At 46.4% G+C, this 15,932-nt stretch overlaps 1 long non-coding RNA gene across 1 annotated transcript in view; it reads left to right on the forward strand.

Moving 5' to 3' along the window:
- Nucleotides 1-9,182: 9,182 nt before the first annotated feature.
- Nucleotides 9,183-15,932, forward strand: part of LOC119373225 (uncharacterized) — a 28,168-nt gene continuing 21,418 nt past the window's right edge. Inside the window, exon 1 of the long non-coding RNA XR_007414353.1 lies at nt 9,183-9,292. This is a non-coding gene — a long non-coding RNA (uncharacterized LOC119373225). The remainder of the gene's footprint in view (nt 9,293-15,932) is intronic.

Here is a 15,932-nt window from a genome sequence, read left to right on the forward strand (position 1 = left end):
TCTTCAACAAACCTAAGCACATATTTCCCAGCGGGCAATGCAGAAAAACACCAACGCGCACGCGGCGCACAGTTTCGTTTGCTGCCACGGCGGTAGCGTTTGTTTACGTTTACGCTGGCTGTCCCAGCGTTCGATTTTGCAATCTTCGGGCAGCTTCGGGTTGTCTCGGGCTTCCCAGGCACGTGACTAAGACGATGTTTCCTGTCCCGACCGGAACTAGCTGGCTGACCCTCTGGTTAGCTCTGGCTACGAGCGAACTGACAGAAGTCCGAAAATCGAAGATCCCCATTCGTGGCATACGTGCGAATCAAAGTAAATGTGTGCCGGAGAGCGCGTGCCTGCTTGACCCAGGTCGTAGCAACTGCGCGCGACCCATGCGGGACACAAACAGAGGAAGAGAAGAAGAAGAGGTGTAGCTTTAGAGCTGAAAGAGCACTGTTCTGCAGAACTGCTCGGGGACTTCCGTTTTAGTTATCTCCTGCTTCCTTCTCGGCACAAGTTCGGCCAACTCACTATAGTTCATTAAAAGGTGTTTTTGAGCTGTGCGTTACAATATAGTATAGCATAACCATATATTTTATAGTATAGCAAGGAGTGGAAAGGGAACTGGAGGGTAAGGAGGAGGGAAATGGGGAGGAAGAGTATAGTTTAGTATAGCGGAGTCGAGTTTAGGAGGGAGGAGAATTGGAGGCATGCACCTGGTCAAACGGAAAAGAGGTTTTTTAGTGCTAAACCATGTCCATGCGCCTAGCTCTGATTCACTTTCTATTTCATCGCTGAGGGCTCCCCTCAGGTCCGCCGTAAATTGGCATTTAAGAGGCTAGGTCAGGTGAATTTTGCATAAATTGTACAGGTACGGGAGACCACAACAAAACGAGTTAGGTGTTGGCTTCCCTTGGTATGACATTACAAAAAGGTGGCTTAGCAATCATTGCTTCGCCCTTGCGGTGAAATGGTGATATATTTTCTGGAAGCCCGTAACTTTAGAAATTTTTGAAACTGTTTGCTGAAACACCCTGTTATAGTACGGAACGTAAGAGAGGGGATGGTTCGAGGTTTCGTTTCTCTTGGTAGACACAACATAATGAAACCAACGAACGATGAAGCAAGGGTGTGCTTAGTTCCTTTTTTATTTTCGTTCGTTCTTTCATTCATTCATAGCAACGGTCTCTTTTCGAGATGCCTTGGGTAGTATACGAGTGTTTATTGGTCGGACTCCAGCTCGTAATAAGATCACGTGCGACGTGACGGCAACTGGAGACAAAAACACCGTTCCACACTCGCCGTAATGGCTGCGAGCGACGCTGGCTAGTACTCGTAGAATTGCAGGAACATAAAAACACAAATACCCAAGAAGGTGGATAGGAAAGCAACCGCCCCTGTAGCTCAACTGCTAGAGCATCGGGCGCGTTATCCGAATATTGCGAGTTCGCTCGCTACCTGCGGCAAGTCAATTTTTGAAGCACTTTAAAACCTTCATATACAAATTTTGATTACTATAATACAGTTAAAGCATACAAGTAATGTCCCCTACACCTTCCTTAGCTTTATTGCTGGTGGCTTCAATAGGTTATCTATAAGTAAACAAGACTGTTGAAGAGCTTGAGATTAGCGGACAAAAAAATTGAAGAATGTTTATTCAGTGACTTGCGCAAATACCTTACCTTCGTGCGGACCAACCGTCGTTAAAGATTGCGCTGTTGTTCGTTGGGAGGCCCTTCATTACATATGTTCCTCTTGGGTTTTCCTGGTACCTGTGTGAGAACATTCTTTTTTCAGCTAACACGACACTTTTATAAAAAAACGCTGTTTAAACTTAGTGTTGTCCGAGAAAAAGACACTGAGTAAGATGGCATAATCGACAGTTGTTCTGCTTAGAAATTGAACTGTACAATAAATATTCATGTTCACCATCATATTTACTGTCCATATAAGCATTTGTGTTGTAAAAGTGCAAAGGAGGAAAATGAACCTTTCAATATCACTTGTAGCTAACATTTTGAAGAACATGGGACTCCAGACAATCGCTGGAAAATCGCCACGTTGATGTTTATTTAGAACAATTGTACGGACGACAATATGACAAACACTCATGTGGCGCTGCGCAGTTGGTGTGGATAAATATTGTTTACGCACAATGTGCTTTTTTTCCTGTTTTTCATTTTCTGCATCCCGCGCGTCCCCTAGGAGGGCAGAGTTCTTCGGTCACGACGTTTGCGAAACTGTGTTTCGAAACTTCGACATGGCTTTAGGCAAATCTGCGTAGATTGGGAAACCATCACGCAGCCGTGTAGCAAGAACACCAAACGCACCACATCGGTGTAGTTTTCGCTGCCATTGCGTGAATATCTCTTGCGAGAATCAGGGAAAGCACATTCATAGACGGTTGCAAAGTTTTGTCTCCGCGAGGCTGCTTAAGAAAAGCAATCCGCAAACGTAAGCTCTCATCGCTCCAGCACTTACGAGTTCAGCCACCAATATGAGCAGAATTCCTCAATTCTGACTGACGGGGCTCATCGAATTTTTATAATGGAGCCCATGGCGAGTCTTGGAAGTCGTATTATAGTAACAAAATCCTGTCGTTGGGGTTACTAAGCGGCCTGAGGAGGCTTCGGCTTTTAAAGGAAAGTATATTTCCGATGTTCACCGCAGCTTTTGTAAGTCCCCTCGCATCTTCCATAGCACAATTGAAGGTATGGTAACGCTGTCGAGGTTCTACAACGAAGAAAGAAAGAGCACAGCGTGCGTGTTCCTGAGATACATGCAAGCGCGGAGCGCACATTTGCATTTCTTTGATTGCCTGCCCGTCTATTCGAGTAAACTTTTTCTCTTCTTCTAATTACTCAGCGGCTCAATAGCATCTGTCTTCTCCATGATGACACCTACTACTTCTCTCAGGCGGCGCTTTCGCCGCCAGCGTAAGAATACCGAAACTACTCAAACGTTTTATCTACTGCCACACGAATATAACTCGCAATATCATCGTTGTGGCTATAGTCTCGCTTTTGTTTCGACCGCTTTCGACATATCCCCCACAGAGCTACAGGGAAGATACCGATGTGATCGCTTTTAATCAAGGTATGGAACACGGGATTTGACTAAGACGGAAGAATAAGACTACGACGTGCGATCACTACCCGCACCTCAAGTTAGCCCTTCTAGTAGGCGAAGTCATCTTCATTTGTGGAGGCTTTGACCATTAAAACACCTCCGTTTGAACGAGCATTTCATCCTTTCACTGTACTTTGCCACGCAAGCGCTGTTCATCTCGACGCCTGCGCACGGCAGGACGTCCGAATATCCCCGTGAGAGTTGTGGAATCTGACCAGGCGGTGAAATCTGTTCGACGATTTTCGTACCACAGTTTTGCAACCTACGTTAAATAGAAGTTCAGATTTGTGAGCATGTCGCTGGCGCCTCATTTATTGTAAGCGCACACCAGCTTTTAGTAATTGACGCACACTAGTAAGCGTAGTTGTGTGATTGTGTGCACATCGTGTACTTACCAGGCATGTCGACTACAGTGAGCTTTAAAGGACAGTTTATGGTCGGACGTAATGCCAGCACTCACTGCAGAGCACAAACGTGAGTATTATCAAAATGAAGCGCACTTTACGGTGCGATGACGTTAATATTACACGTAACTTTTGTTAGAGTATTCCTCCGGGGTCGAGAATCGATTGAATGTAATTTCCTGAATGGTACGAATAAAAAGGGAACAGAAAATGGAGTAAAAAAGGAATACAAAGGGAGTTTAACGTGCCAAAATCACGATATCATTACGAGGGGTGGCGTGGTGGAGGGCTCCGAAAATTTCGACCACCTGGGATTCTTTAACGTGGATCTAAATATAAGTACACGGGCCTGTAGCTTTTAAATGTGAAGCATTTCTTAGCGAACCTTTGGAGCTTTGAGCGTTTCTATCTATCTATCTATCTATCTATCTATCTATCTATCTATCTATCTATCTATCTATCTATCTATCTATCTATCTATCTATCTATCTATCTATCTATCTATCTATCTATCTATCTATCTATCTATCTATCTATCTATCCGCGTACGCCTGGGTGCTCTCATGATCGCCTCCTTAACTTGGTGTAGACCAAAATTGGCATGGGGAGGGTAAGAAGATTTGACGAATATGACTGGCGGGTCATGACATGAAAAGGTGAAAACGCTCTAGCGTACGTCGTCAAACCCTTTCCTCGGGACACGTGTGGCACATACCCGTTTACCACGGGCGGCGGTGCACGGGTATGCGCCACAGGTGATTGACAGTTTATATCTACACAGGAACGGCGAGAACAGACATTGTCTATTTAAGTACGAGAGCGTGAAGAAAAATCGAAATCAGCAGCGTTGACCTGACGCGTGGAATGGATAGAACTTGGGATAACAGCAGTAATCGAACCCAAGCATTGTATCTTAGAATAACAGAGAGCTGAGCTAGTTGGTAAGTATTCATTCTAAAAAGACAGGGCGTGCCAACATGGACACAAGAAAGAAGTCAGGACACCACAGTGTGGTGTCCTGACGTCTTTCTTGTGTCCGTGTTTGCAAGCCCTGTCTTTTACAGCGACAGCTGTTATGAGATCATTTCACCGGCCGTTTTTGGCGCCGTATTTGTCCGTCGCCGCCGCCGCTGCCGCTGCCGCCTCCGCTGCCGCCGCCGCCGCTGGTGTCCGTAAACAGTATCGCTCGAAATAAAAAAAAACGAAACTAGAAAAAATTACAGGATGGAACGAGGTTTGAACCTGGGCCCTCTGCGTGGGAGCCCAGTATTCAACCTGTGAGATCATGCCAGTGCTTGAAGCTGCTTTGCAAAAAGGTAATATACAGGCTTCATGTCCGGAAGGAACCACATTAGCATATGTAATATAGCGTGGTAGAAGAGTAACATAAGCAGCAAGCGTCGCGCAACGCGAATTCTGTAACCAGGCGTCACAAAATGCGAATTGCGCATCGAGTAGGTTGTTGAATGCTTCCAACCCATTACAAAGGGCTCTGCCATAATTCTTCATCGTCATCAGTCACAGCATCAACAAAGTGCGCAAATGCCTTACATGCGTTTAGCAGGCACCACGGCTCTCCGTTGAATGACGAAAAATGGCACAGTGCCTGCTGCCCTACTTCTCAAAAATTACAATGATTTGTAGCGTAGTGGGTTCCTCGCAAGTGCACTTTTATGGATTGCCAAGGAAGTCCATAAGCGCATGATCCATTTCCTCGGGGTCTCAGTAAAATTACAATGATTTATAGCGTAGTGGGTTCCTCGCAAGTGCAATTGTATTGGTTGCCAAGGAAGCCCATAAGCGCATGTTCCATTTCCTCGGGGTCTCAGTAAAATTACAATGATTTATAGCGCAGTGGGTTCCTCGCAAGTGCACTTGTATTGGTTGCCAAGGAAGCCCATAAGGGCATGATCCATTTCCTCGGGGTCTCAGTAAAGTACTTCGCCCCCCCCGTCTCTCTCCCACGTCAACGTATGTTATACAGCATGAAGGGAGAGGCAAATAGCACCCGGGCGTCACCCAATGCATATTACATAACTGGTGGGCCGTTTAAAGCTTCCAACCTATTACAAAGGGCTGAGCCATCTTCATCAGTCGTCGCGTCAACAAAGTGCACATAATACCTTACAGACGTGTAGCTGGTGCCTCGCGTCTCCGCAGAATGACGAATAATGACTTAGTAGGTGCTTCCCAACGTCACAAAAAATTGTGATTTATGGCGTAGTGGGTACCTTTTTAGTGTACATGTATTGTAGCCCTAAGAGAGCTTACAACGGGCTCTAGAAACGCCGCTCTTCCAGCTTTCGTTGTGACTGTGCTGCGGTTTCAGCGCAGGCCTGGTGTTTATTTATTCACATACACACATATGTTTCGACTATACCAACGGTTTTCTAACCACCTTGACAGCGGACAGTGAGCGTAGACCACAAAGCTAGGTCCTAAGGTCTATAACTTCTGCGTTTAAATCGCAGACTTGTACAAAGGGTTCCTGCTTCTCTGTCTTTTAGATTGTTCTGTCACAATTATGATACACCCTTGTGCACCGCAGCGCCCCTAGAGGACTCCATGCAAGACTGAGACACACCACCGCCTCGCCGGACACGCGACAGGCCTCAACCCTCAGATGCTGCGCCCCTAAAAGAATGTCGTTTTCGAATTACTCAGCGTTACCCGTACAATTCCACAAAAGCAGTCTGAACAAATTCCTGACCCCCACATTGCGCTTTCTAAAACATGTGACCTTTTTATTCATTATTGTAAACTTGTTCACCTATTCTAATTTCACAGCCTACGCCACAGTATATTTCGTTTTCATTTATCCAATCGGAAAATCATTATTGCACACCGTTCCTCTAGGACAAAGCAGTTTTTAGCTTGCACTCTTTTGCACTTCCGAAATTTGTCTGTGCAGAATAGCAACTGCACTCATAGCACATACAGATTTCTTTGAAAGAACCTTTATCAATTTGTCCAGAATATGGTAGGCTCCGCCATTCCTACAGAACACTTGAAACAGTATACATGCGTTTTCATTGCTGGCGTTTCAATAGAATGTCGCGAACTCATAGCAACAATAGTACACAATATGGATTGAGAGGCATGCACATTGGCTTTTTATTCGTTGTGTTTTCTTTTGCTTTTTTTCTTTCTTTAAGGTATATACGTTTTCCGGGATTTTATCCTCCAGCATGCTCGGCAACCTAAAGTATTACGCATTCTACGACAGAGTGGTTCACTTGCGTCAGAATGTACTGTTCGCAATACCACAGATATTTTATGAAATTTCCGTTTTCTAGAATACTTCGAAATATTGTCTACCCGTTATTCCTTTTAGGGTCGTATGAAAGAGGGGACAGAAGCTAGAAATTACCCTATGTACCTGAACAGTTTTTTGGTAAATCGATTTTTTTTATTTTATCAATAATAACACTTTTGAATCATTGCCCGTGAAAAACAGCCAGCACATCTTCTCGTTGTTTTATAGAGCTGCTGTAATGTCTACGCTTAGTTTCAAAGCACGCAAGAATTAAAGCGCTGTTTCGAAAACTTTCCGAGTCAAAAATGGAGTTTATTTTGAAGATTTTAAATATGTACAAATATACCAAAATAGTCACCACAAATGAACTCCAACTATCAACTAACAATAGCTGTTTTAGCTACTCCTTGTCCAGCAACTCCAGAACCACTAATGCGCAATGTAGTTCTTACTTGTTTGTGCGGATGCGGTTCATCGTCAGTATCGGGCCAGTGGTCGTCCTCGTTCGGTCATTTCTTGTGTCCCTCACCGATCCATGGATCCAGTCTACTGTCCGATGCGCCGTCCGACGCCTGTTACAAGCAGGAATCGCCTCATTTTATTGCAAAAGCGTTAAACGTGAAACAGACTTAGGCGTGCTTTAAGTTACCATGAAGTATAGCACAGTTTCGGTTTCTGAGTTTGCCTCTCTTAGAAATAAAAGCCGAATTTAAAAATGCCGACACGTTTTTGTCGCGGGTAAGGTTATCTAAGACCGAGTGCAGTGCTTGCCGCTGCTATTTTTCTGTGAGCGTTGCGTTTTTTTTTTGTTTTTTTTTTTTGCAATTGGTAGTCCAATACTTGGCGCAATGTTCACCGCTTTGCTCAATTTCTACAGACGCGCGCGTCGACATCACCTCATAATGTGTTGATTATACGCATAAAGCAAGCGTGAAATCGGTAGTTGCTCTTTAAACATGCATAAACGCCATGCCATTGATTGCCCAGTATTTATGCATTCACAGGGCTAAGAATGGCTTAGGTTTCTCATTGCCTTAAACGCTACACGTTGAACCAAACACAGCGTTCGCTACTGATGCATCCCTTATCCATAGAACAATGACAGATATCCATATTCCAAAAACTGCGGGTGTCATGATGTACAGAGTAAGATTCGTATCTGCGCTCTCACAAATAGCTGCAGCAATACCATCTTCGTTAAACCTCATTCGCCGCTGCACCCTCTCTAACGCGTCGTTTCGTCTGCCTGAGCACTGCAAAAGTTAGCTTTTAGGCTTCTCAGAACACTGCACTCGGCGTGCACTATTTGGAAGGATCGCGAAATACGGATGAGTATTGATCAGCTATTATGAAGTATCCAACCAAAAATTGAATATTTATCATCATGTTCCCTTCTAAGTCCACAAACACACTCAATAACAAAGTGTCCAGCTGCAAAGAAAAGTTATAGTTGCGTACAATTTCTTTCCATAAAGGAAGACAAAGCAGCTCTAGGGCTTCCGTTTGGTACTGTGCTGTAAATTAGTATTTCCGCGAACTTATGCAGCCAGTTGGTATTACTTCCTGACACTTTAAAATTTTCTTCTGTATTGCGAGCAGGATTTGCATAGATTGGTCGTATGCTGCATCTAGATGACCTCGAAGAAATATATTGCGTCAAGATAAAAACTAATTATTTATAAAATTTTGATTATTATCAAGCCCGAAATCTATATACTGTCGCCGCGGTGGCTCAGTGGTTATGGTTGCATACAAGGAAAGCAAAAATTCGGCTTAAATTTAGCTTTCCGCCAGGACACTTCCCGCCCGTGTGCTGTGCGATATCAGTTCTCGGTAAACATTGCTTCGTGGCGGAAATTATCCGGAGCCATGCACTAAGGTGTCCCTTATAGCATGAGAACGCTTTGTAACATTTACCGCCATCAAGCAAACCAAACGCAACGTCTTTACAACAATGCAGGTGTTCGGGCTTCTTTGTCATCCATATTGAAGACAGCTAAAAGCGCGCAGAAAACAAGGACGAAAGAAGGTACACATACACACACACGCGGGCACCTGTGTGTATATATATAAGTGACTTTTTTGTCCATGTTTTCTGTGCGCTTTTACCTTCCTTGAATCTTCACACCGTAATCGCGATCGCAGGGGCATTGTTTGAAGTATTTTTTAGATGTTTGGAGTTTCGCCTACAATACATATATGCTCTGAATATCCCTAAATCAATACGCACAAAAACCAAGGAAAAGTATCAGCCGCACATTGTCCATGCGACCTATTGTCATAAAACTCAGTTCGGAAATTCAGAAATATAACATGAAAATATATGAACAGCACTCCGAGAACGCATGATACCTTACGGAAGAACTTGTGAAGCGTGCAGCGCGTTAAATTTGAAACCTTGCACATGATAATGGAGAATATTTTTTTTGCCCTTACTATTGCAGCCTTTACTGTGGCTGTAAAATGCGATGGAAATAGTACATTTCCTGATTTCCCTGAGAAGGCGCCGGATATCACAAAGGTAAGGTGTCATTTGTGATAAACATGATGCGCCATTATTTTCAACTAAGGATCCAGGGCTGTCGCCATTATACCAGGTGTGTGAGGCAACCCGTGAAGAATTTAGCAGAGGGATTGACACGGAATGTGTGTCTCACGCCATTTTGAGACATCCTTGGTTTCCTACTATTACTCGTTTAAAACCTGTGTCACTTATCACTCGCCAAACCAATGTACCTAATGAAATACTTAGCTTTATATACCTCAACTGGAGTAGTTTTTTGCACAAAATATGGCACTAAGTATCTGCGAGGCATACATTTATTTTCCTGAGAAAAAAAAAAAACTAGCATGCATCCAGTGCAGCTCGTTTTGGCATGTTACTCCGTACGCACGATATTGTCATCCCGCATTCTGAACGAAAATGGCCTATATTTTATTGTGGCCCAACTTTGTTAATATGCTTTTTCGCAGACGCCAACAAAACTGCTTGCACTTTTCTTGTCCAGCGGGTTGTCTTCTGGCATCAACGAGAGCACGTCAAACTCAAAGATGAAGCCAGTTCGAATATACAAGTGCAAGAAAAGAGTTAGGATACTGCGTCCGCGCTGCGGTCGTCTTTGGCTAGTTTTAGTAGACAATCTTCGACAAATTTGCTTGTTCATGACACAGAATGGATGTAGGACTGGGCGGAGGCGGCACAGATATTTGGCATCGAATTCTGGAAATTGGCCCAAATACACCTAAAGAATCGCGGGTAGTCATTTTTAGCATTGTAGCGTCCTCGTGTCTAATGTCTATAATATGTCTTACCTCAAATATAGCCAGTGTTGTACTTGCGTCTGCGCGACCTCGAAAATCTTTATGAAGCAATATTCGAGAATATTGAAAGTGCTGTAGAAGCGGCGGCTCTTCGAGCTGCTGAGTGAAGCTCATGTGAGTGCGAGGCAGCGTTCCCTACCAATATAGGTCGCAGTGACACATTTCAATGTTAACGTCTGTGCTAGCACCGCTCAAAGTAGTGCTGAAATTGGAAAACATTAACCCATAAGAATGAATCAAGAGCATCTAATTGAATCTCATTGAACGCAGGTTCTAATGAAAAAACTTACCGAATAAATAGATAAATGAAAGACAAGATTGAAATGAAATTACATTGATTTGGACATGGCATGTATTCCACCGCGCCGCGCTGCTGCAATACTTCTATTTATTATTACTTATACGCATACATTACGTTAATAATGTTGCTAGAGGAACGCATAAAACATATTTACATTTTCTCAACATCAGGCTCTTAGGTTAACTAGTATATATAATATACATAAGTTTTATAAATATATATATATATATATATATATATATATATATATATAGTCATGTAGATCCTCCGTGAGAAGTCACAACGTTGTTTATTTCGACGTTTCAGCCAGAGTCTGGCCTTCATCAGGAATTCCTGATGAAGGCCAGACTCTGGCTGAAACGTCGAAATAAAGAACGTTGTGACTTCTCACGGAGGATCTACTTGACTACTTGCAACGCTACGGCCACTCCACCACGATGCCTGCATATATATATATATATATACATATATATATATATATATATATATATATATATATATATATATATATATATATATATATATATATATATAAGCACATCGCATCATATTTTTAAAGCCTAAACACGTTCTGCGAGTTAGCAGGACTCGTAAGCAGGATGATCGTGCCTTTGTGCGAACACGCATCCATCATTTTCGAGCACTGTTTAGGCACGGCTGTGCGATTGTGCATTTGTAAGCAGACAGACGTCGACCTCGTGCTTGCCGTGTCGTCGTCTTCTTATCTTGTTCGGATTTTTGTGGCACATGCTAGCGCTCTATCGAGCCCCTGTTAGAGCGAGGAAGTCGTGAGTACGCGACGAGTGCCGAGGAGCTGACTGTTGAACTGCGAATTACATGCGGCGTGTATTACAGACTAGCAATACTAAGACCAGGAGTTGAGTTGTCGGATTCGGAGCAGATTTGAGATGGTGGACGGAAACGGCACGTCCCTGGATGTTGTTGAACAGGAGGAAGTATGTAGATTTGCGGTTGAGGACATTAAACGGGCCTTCGTAGGGGGGGGGGGCGGTATCGTTTTCTAATACAGCACTGGCACGCGCACGACGCGATTTTCGTTGTTGTCGGTGGGGAACTACTGTAAGCATAGCGTTCGGCAGATGGTATGTATAGTTGGAAACATCTGCAGGTGCCGTGGTTGAGCCGCTGAAGAATTCACCTGAAAGTGGAAGATTGGTCGCAAATGTGAGCTCGGCGGCGCTTATGGAGAAGTCACCACGAAGGGACGTGCGAAGACACTAAGGGAAGGCGTTCGGTCCACGGTGAAGGAAAACTGGAAGCCATGAGTAACGGCTACATATGCCGATGGAAATTTTTGATAGTTCTGTTGGCGATAGGGTGCTAAGGGGTAGTCTGGATGGAGTTGAGAGCGAGGAGCCGAGATAAATTGGCGAACAATGTGAGTTCAATTGACGACAATGGTCAGTCGTAATGGTGAAAGGGGCACCATAGGGGCTAAACCACAGCGTAATCAGTGCTCGAGCTGTCGAATCCGCAGTTTTGTTTTGAAAATGCATTATTCAGGCCATCTTGTGAACCTGTCAACACAGGTTGACAGTAGCGCTGGTTCCCACATGGAGGAAGGGAGCCAGCAATATTGACGTGTAGGTGCCTGAAGCGAGCTTCTCGGGAACGGAAGTCACCAGGAGGGGTCACAGTGAGGAAATACACTTGACCCCATTCACACCTGAGGCACGCACGTAACAAATGACGAACGACTACGTTAATACTCGCCCACACGTAACGCGAAATGATGTGTCGCTGTGTGGTGGAAACGGCAGGACGATCCAAAGACAATAGGGCATCAACGACTGCTCGAGGGAATGTAAGGGACACGCAGGCACGAGAATATCCTGTCGACGCATCTGAAACGTGGTGCACGTCCCAGTCAGGCACCAATACTTCAGCCAAGGCTTGAGATAATGCACTCTTGTGTAGCCAGCTGGAGCTCCTCCTCATTTCTCATTTTTCAGGGCGGCAGCCATGGTCGTGAAGCCGTGTTGTGTAGCATGGATAGCGGCGCAATCAAAGCGCGTCGCCCACGGCGCTGCCTTTTCCACTAACGTGGCGAATGTCACTCGTGTAGTAGGCGGCGTAGGCGAGCTGTCTTTGTAAGTATGTGAAAGTGTGCCTTGAGAAAATGTCCAAAGCGCCTCAAAGCCAAGTATATGGCGAGCAGCTCTCGGCTGAAACTGCAGTAGCGGCGCTCGGGAGGAACAAGCTTCTTGGAAAAGAAGGCGATGAGCTGAGAAGCGCCAACGACGGGCTGCTGCAAAACTGCGCCGACAAATGTGTCAAATGTGTCTCCCATGGCGAATGTTGGGGCATCGTATTTAGGATGGGCGATTAGCGTCGCGGCTGCAATACCTTCTTTGGTAGAGAGCTTTATTGCTGGGTACTGAAGCGCTTGGGGCCCCAAGGGCTTGGGTACGCGCGGGGTGGCGTGCCCAAGCCGAGAAGCCTTATAGTGGCGCGTACCAAGGAGTTGCTTCCAATGAAATATTCTTCATTAATATGGGAAACATATAAACCCGAGAAAAAAAATTGCAGTGGCTTAGGTCGGCTATGCCAGGATATACGTAGCGTTAGCAAAGGTTCAGCTGAATATTCTTATCTTTCCAGATTGTCTAGGATTATTAGCCTTCTTCTGTTGATTCTTCGTACTCTGAACCGCTAATTGCCAGGCAACTACTTCGGGATCCGATGAGATAAGCTTATCGGCTCTTCTGCGCCGTCGAGCACCATTTGCGCTCTCCTTCTCCATGACGTTACCCACCTGCCAGTCAGAGGCGCTATCAAGCGGCCCCAGCGCAGTGTCAGACGGCGACTGCACAGCGAAGGCGAATTGCTGCGCGCGCGCCGGGGCCACTGTGTCTATGGCTACGACGTCACTCCTCTCGAATGCGGCGCAGAGCAGCAGCGGCGAGCCGCGCGCGGTGGTTGCGGAGTCTGCGCGCGCGCCGCCGCCAGCGTGTCTCCCGCGCCTACGACGCCACTCCTCCTGAACGCGCAAACCGGCAGTGGCGAGCCGCGCGCGGCCCTGTCGGAGAGCGCGCGAGATGCCAGCTCCGGTGACCCAGCTGTGTGACATCACTGATCCTCGCGCATGCGAAGCACGGCTCATGACCTTCACGAGAAATCGGCTCCGGCTAGGCAAGTTAGCTAACGCTACAAAAAGCTTTTTGCACGTGTCGAAGTTGCGACTGCAGCCGGTGCCGTAGCCCGACAACTACATACACGTGGAGAACTTGTGGCTGGTGATCGGCGTCGTCTTTTCCCGTGTGCAGTTTATTTTCGTCAACTGTGCGGTTTCATTAGCATCTTATAATATGTGAGGTTTTCCACTATCGCAAAGGCGTAGCATGTGCCATAGCTGCCGTCACGTGAAGTGGCGCCAGCTTTGGACGAAAAAAAACAGTCACAGTTTCGCCGCAACGGCTAAGCAATGAATGCGATAGCAACAAATTGGAATGTAACGCGAAGAACGGAAAGCAGCTTGAAATTGCCAGCGCGTCGCTCGAGCCCAAAGGACGCACGAAAAGAAGGCACATAGGACGAGCTCGAACTATCATGCGTCTCAGCTCAACACTTGAAGCGCACTGCTCAAACATAAAGCAGCACACACAAAACGAACGAACAGGTACACACAGGACGAGCGCGAACTAACTTTCACAGTTATTACTTATTTCTGTTTGAAGAGCGCGCTCCTTTCGCAAACGCGGCCGCTGCAGCTGATAAAGTGACCTTCGTACGCTCTGTGACTTCAGCGCAGACATCGCGGGGAAAGCACAAGACATGCAACCCCCCGCTCTACCCCGCGCCCGCCCCCCTTCTTTCCTTGAGATAAGCGCACGAAGGCGACCACGCCTTGTAGGGCAAGGGGCATCGGCGTTCGCAGGAGCTGGGCGGCGACCTTTAAAAGCCCAGCGCCCACCACGCTCCTCGCCCCATCTCGCTGGTAATAAAGAAACGCTTGCAAGCGCCTGCCGTCTCTGAGTCCGGCCAGCGGTAAATGGTGTGTATATAACGCTCGCCGTTAGTTACGTGGACGATCTGCGTTTCGTGGCGTAGTGGCTTGCGCCACGCGCTGCCGAACGAGGGGTCCCTGGTTCGATTCCGCGCTTCGGGTGCATTTTTCTGAATTATTTTTCTTTGGGGCTTTTAAATATATATATATATATATATATATATATATATATATATATATATATATATATATATATATATATATAGATACTTGTACATATACGGTGCATGACGCCGGCGGCGATGGGGACGGACAAAAACCAGCTGAGACTGTCCATATAATGGCTATCGCAATAAAAGAAACTAACACACACGTAATCTATGTCCTCCAAGGTTCCGAGAGCGCCCATCATCTCGCCAAGCCTACAGCATCGATTATTTGTGAATGGCTCTCGAAAATAGGGCCGAATCAACACGAATACTTTGCTGTGGAAGCTTAAGGACATTAATTTAAATCAAGTAAAATCATCGGCTCGGAGCTGACAAACTACAGAGCGCACGACGGCAACTTAATAGATTAAAGGTGGACGTGACCTGCTAGGGACAGCTGATCTCCTGTAGGAGGCCAGTGGTGGCAGCGTTTTTTCTGGCCGCACGCACGCACGGCCCCGGCAACCCGGGGACGTATGTTCTTGGGACTTCTTCGCGCATGCGCAGTACCGCCGCCCGAACGTCTTGGGTAGCAAGCCGCTTGGGTACCCAGCAATGGGAAAGTGGAGAGGAGAAGGAAGAGGAAGTGTGTGGAGAGGGTATGCACATGCGCAGTAAGGGTGGTCATGCCGCACACCACCACCACCGGTTTGAACTCCGCTATTGGCCTGGTGTGCGACCGATGGCGGCGCTGCGAACGGCGCCTGTATGACGTCAGAGCGGGGATTCGCGCGCTTTCGTTTGCTACGTAGGCCCAGCGCCGTGTTGAAACCACCGTTGTGGTAAATCTCAACAACAAAGCAGTTCAATTAATTATTTTACGTATGGTGGCTACTGACGCTGTTCGAACAACCGTTGGTCTGCTTTTAACGTTCATTTAGAACTACAGCCCTTTGTTTCGTAGAAGTGCGGCCGCTCGTCTCGGCGGCGAGTGCTGCGCAATGGTGAAGTACTGCTCTCAGTGTACTCCGTCCGCTCGTGAAAAAGGCGTTAGCTTTCACAACTGTCCTAAGGACCCGAATCTGACGAAGTGGATAGTCAAGTTCAGAATGGGAAAGCGCCTCACGCCTTCATTGACAGTGTGCAGCGAGCACTTCGCGGACAGTGACTTCTGCTACCCACCGTATACGCGACACTCTTACGTAAGCTTGTGACCTCGTTTAAGCGCCTCGCCAATACTTAAGCCGTTTATTGCACGCAGGTGCGGTGCCGGCACCAGGTGCGGTGCCGTCCCACAACCTGCCGCGGAGGCCCCTAGAGAAGGAGCCGACGACGCGGCCTCTGAATCGCCTTGCAGGAAAGCGCGCCTCGTGAGCTCAGCTGAGCGGCGCAGGATATGAGACTACGGCTGCATTTGGATGGT

This window comes from Rhipicephalus sanguineus, chromosome 11 (genome assembly GCF_013339695.2).
Source record: "Rhipicephalus sanguineus isolate Rsan-2018 chromosome 11, BIME_Rsan_1.4, whole genome shotgun sequence".
Taxonomy (NCBI): Eukaryota; Metazoa; Arthropoda; class Arachnida; order Ixodida; family Ixodidae; genus Rhipicephalus; species Rhipicephalus sanguineus.